Raw genomic sequence first — 5,275 nt, 5'->3', positions numbered from 1 at the left:
TTTTTGTCATTTCATTTTCTAACTATTTCATTGTTAGTGAACAGAGACAACTGATTTCTGTATGTTGATTTTGTATCCCACAACGTTACTGATTTGTTAATTAATTCTAACAGGTTTTTTTTGTGTGTGTGGAGTCTTTAGGACTTTCAATATAAAATTATACCATCTGCCAACAGAGACAATTTAGTTCTCTTATTTCTTTGTCTAGCACACCTGCTCTGGCTAAAACTTCCAGTGTTGTGTTGAATAAGAGTGGTGAAAGTAACCAACTTTTTCTCATTTCTGATCTTGGAGGAAAAGCTTTTAAACTTTCACCATTGAGTATGATTTTAGCTGCGGGCTTATCATATATGGTCTTTAGGTTAAAGTACACTCTGTCTAGATCAAGTTTGTTGAGAATTTTTATCATAAAATGATGTCATACATTGTCAAATGCTTTTTCTGCCTCTATTGACATGATTATATGATTTTTATCTTCCATTCACTTAAAGTGAGATATCACATTTGTTAACTGAATATGTTGTAACTATCCTTGTATCCTAGGGATAAATCCCATTTGCTCACGGTGTATGATCCCTTTAATGTGCAGCTGAATTCAGTTTCATTATATTTTATTGTGTATGCTTGAGTTTATATTCATCAGGGATAATGCTGTATAGTTTTCTTGTCCTGATCTAGCTTTGGTATCAGGGTAATGCTGGCTTTGTAAAATGACTTTGTGACTGTTCACCCTCTTCAATTTTTTGGAAAAGTTTGAGAAGGATTAAAATTAATTCTTCTTGAAATGTTTCTTTTAAATGTTGAGAAGAACTCATCAGATAGTCCTGGGCTTTTCTTTGTTGCAAAGTTCTGATTACTGAATCAATCTCCTTACAGGGTATTGGGCTGTTCAGGCTTATTTCTTCATGATTCAATCTAAGTAGATAGGTTGCGCATTTCAGGAATTTATCCATTTTTTTCCGAGGTAATCCAATTGTTGGCATGTAATTGTTTATAGTACCCTCTTATGATCGTCTATATTTTTGTGGTTTTCAGTTAAAATGTCTACTGTTTTATTTCTAATTTTGAGTCTTCTTTTTTCCACAGTATGCTAACTAAAAGTTTGTCAATTTTATGTTTTTGAAAACCTAGCTCCTAGTTTGATTGGTCTTCTCTATTGTTTTCTGGTCTCTATTTCTGCTCTATTTGTCAGTTCCTTTCTTCCATTAACTTTGGACTCAGATTGTTCTTTTTTTCAGTTCCTTGAAATGAAAAGTTAAATTGAGATTTTTCTTTTTTCTTAATGTAAGCATCTATTACATTTCCTGCTTAGAACTGCTTTTGCTGCATCCCATAAGGTTTAGTATGATGTGTTTCCATTTTTGTGTTTCAAGATATTTCCCTTTTGATTCTTTGACCCATTGTTTGTTCATGAGTATGTTGTTTGATTTCCACATGTATATGAATTTTCTAATGTTCCTCCTGTTATTGATTTCTAGTTTTGAACCACTGTGATAGAAAAAGATATTTGCTGTAATTTCAATCTTCTTAGATTTCCCAAGACTTGCTTTGTGACCTATCATATGATCTATCCATGTTCACTTGAGAAAAATATGTATTCACTGCTATTGGATAGTATGTTCTATACCTATGTCTTTCCGGTCTATTTCGTCTAAAGTATAGCTCAAGTCCAATGTTTCCTTATGATTTTCTGTCTGGGTGATCTATCTATTGTTGAATGTGGGTTATTAAAGTCCCCAACTATTATTGTGTTATTAGTTCTCCTTTCAGATCTGTATTTAATATATGTAGATGCTCCAGTGTTGGGTACACATACATTTGCAACTATTTTAGCCTTTTGATGAATTGACCCATTTATTATTTATAATGACTTTGTCTCTTGTAGTTTTTGGCTTAATGTCCATTTCATCTGCTGTAAGTGTAACTACACTTGCTTTCTTTTGGTTTCCACTTGCATTGAGTATCTTTCTCCATACACTCACTTTCAGCCTATGTGTGTATTAAAACTGAACTGAGTCTGGGGCGCCTGGGTGGCGCAGTCGGTTAAGCGTCCGACTTCAGCCAGGTCACGATCTCACGGTCCGTGAGTTCGAGCCCCGCGTCGGGCTCTGGGCTGATGGCTCAGAGCCTGGAGCCTGCTTCCGATTCTGTGTCTCCCTCTCTCTCTGCCCCTCCCCCATTCATGCTCTGTCTCTCTCTGTCTCAAAAATAAATAAAACGTTAAAAAAAATTTTTTTTTTAAAAAAACTGAACTGAGTCAAAAACAAAACAAAACAAAACTGAGTCTCCAGGCACCTGGGTGGCTCAGTCACTTTAGCGGCCAACTTCAGCTCAGGTCATGATCTCACTATTCGTGGGTTTAAGCCCGTGTCAGGCTCTGCACTGACAGACAGCTCAGAGCCTGGAGCCTGCTTCGTGGATTCTGTGTCTCCCTCTCTCTCTCTGCCCCTCCTGCATTTGTGCTCTTTCCCTCAAAAATGAAAAAACATTTTAAAAACATTTTTAAATGGAGTCTCTTGTAGGCAATATATAGTTGAGTCTTCTTTTTTTAAAACCCATTCAGCCACTTTATGCCTTTTCAAAAATGGATTTTTTTTTTTGGCAGTATCCCACATAGCTGGCGAAACTGGGTACTCACTCATATGCTTGCATTTTCCCTGAGGGAGAAACTATGGTCTGAGAAAGTTTCTCTTGGCATGAATTGGGCTGCCCTAAGGGAGGGGTGACCTGGATAAAGTCAAACTGTTCCTCTATCTCTAATACATCTCTATTACAACTGCCCCAGTGGAGTCCTGGACCTGTCCAAGGACTTTCTGTCAGTGACTGCCTAGGTCAGTGTTCTCCAGAGGATCCTGGACCATGGCTGAGTGGAGCTTTATCAGTTCATGGGTTATCTGAGGGTCCACGTTCAGGGCCAAGGTCTGCCTATTACCTGAGGCACAGGTGGGTGAGATTCCTCCTGGGTCCTTTCTCAGATGGTGCTGGACCCCACGGCTCCTACAAATTCACTCTTTTCCATGGATTGAGGTCAAATTTTTCTTGTTGGAGGGCCACATGATGAGAAGGGTCATATTTGGCCATCTTGCTGACATCCCTCTCTCCAATTTTTTTTTATTGTGACTCACAGTAATACATTTTTCATTAGGACCAAATTCATATTTTATATAGAATTGGACACGTTTCATGAAACAACGCTGACTCTTACTGTATGTAAGGTCCTCTGATATTTTCTATTCTACTGCTTCTCAAATTTTAATATGGTTAATCAGCTAGAGATTTTGTGAATATATGATTGTGATCCAATATTTTGGGAGAGGCTACATTTTAACTAACGCCGACATGGATGTTTCTGTTACTCAGACACACCTTGAGTAGCAAAATTCTATTTAATTTTATTTAAATGTGAAATTACTTTTAAGACTCTTGGGTGTATCCGGACTGTTTTTAAAAGCACTGCTGGCACACTTCCTGGTGTAATACTATGTTTGCAGAAGCTCCTGAAAGAAAACCAGATATATTTGGGATATTCTTGTAAAAGTAGACTTCCTGTGGGATGGGATCATGCTTGGGAGCAGTTCAACAGGAAACCAGCTCGTCCTTCATATACCAAGATCAGAAAATGATAGAAGTAAAGACAGGGATACCTTTCTGACATTACTTTTTAAATTCTCACGGTTGGCCCAATAAACACATCCATTCCAGGTTGGAATAAATCAATGCCATCTGCGCAATGAGGACTCTCATCACTGTGTACAAAGGCAAAGTTACAGAAGATGATCACAAGTGACTGTGGCAATGATATGAGTATTTTTTCTTTAACCCAGCATCTCCTGTGGTGTGCTCTCCTTTTGTCTTCAATATGAATGCCTGCTGTGTCAGTCAAGGTTCTTGTCCTCAAGCAGTAAGAGTCAACTCTGACTAACCTAATAAAACGAAACTGGGGGAGACCATTAAGGGATTCCAAAACAGATGGGAAACTGTGAGACCAAATGTCAGAGGCCTGTGCAACTAAAGCCCCGGCAGGGCCTCTTGAAGAGCCCAGCCTTGCATTGCATGTCAGCAGCATCCAGATATCCCCTCTTCGGCCAGGATTGGCCACCCGATGCGGAACACCACAGCAGCAGCTAAGTAGAGTATGTCGGTCCTTCTCATTCCTCCTCTGGGACCCCAACACTCTAGAAGAGATAGACAGATGGACCCTAAAGATGAAGGGGAAGCAGAGGAGGGAAAACAAAGCACACCCAACTCCCCAAGGCAGGGCCATGTGCATTACTGGTCAAATCTGGGCATGGTGAGGGCAAGAGCATCACAATGGATGTGATATTCAAAATTTAAACTGGAATACTTTAGCCTCAACATTTTAAAACCTGAAAATTTTCTGGGATGCTGCAAGAGCTACCCAAGATGTTGTGTAGGGGCAGAAAACACTTCTTCATCAAAACATACCTGAAAACGGAGGCACCTGGGTAGCTCAGTCGGTTAAGTGTCAGACTTCGGCTCAGGTCATGATCTCCCAGTTCATGGGTTCAAGCCCCACATCAGGCTCTGTCCTGACATCTCAGAGACTGGAGCCTGCTTCACATTCTGTGTCTCCCTCTCTCTCTCTGCCCCTCCCGTGGCTGTACTATCCATCCCTCCCTCCCTCTCTCTCTCAAAAACAAACATTAAAAATAGAAAATAAAACATTAAAAATAGAAAATAACTGCAAACGACGTTGGAAAAATAAAAGGGTTTCATGTTCCCTTTTAGTGTCCCACTGAGTCCAGAACCTCCAATAAACGGGTTGCACAGCAAAAGAAATGGACGTTGAGGAGTTTAAGTGGAAAGGAAATTCACTGAGAAGCCACTGGGTGCTCAGTGAAACACTAGGAAGGCTGGAGGGAAAAGTCGGGAGGGGATGCAGGCACAGAGTGAAAAATCACACTGGGGAACTGGTCTAGGGACACCCTGCCCCACCAGTGGATAGCAGATGCTGGAGATCTCATCACCAACACCTCCAGCCCTAGATCCTGACTGAGGCAATGACCACTCCCCAGAATGGGATGTGGCTGCCTCCCCTGTGCTACAGAAAGAATTCTCCATTGTCCCACTTCCCAAATCCAAGTTCAGGGCCCATGCACCTCATTGGCTGAGCCTAAGTCACATGTCCAAGGCCCAGTTGCAAAAGAGTCTGAAGAAGTAAGTGTTCCTTTGTGTTTCTATCCTGAAGGGAAGTGTCTTCCTCTAATCAAGTCTCCTAAGCAGAATTGCTATTAGCGGCTATGGTGCTTTGTGG

This window comes from Prionailurus bengalensis, chromosome A1 (assembly GCF_016509475.1).
Source record: "Prionailurus bengalensis isolate Pbe53 chromosome A1, Fcat_Pben_1.1_paternal_pri, whole genome shotgun sequence".
Lineage (NCBI taxonomy): Eukaryota > Metazoa > Chordata > Mammalia > Carnivora > Felidae > Prionailurus > Prionailurus bengalensis.
Note: the sequence above shows the minus strand (reverse complement) of the source record.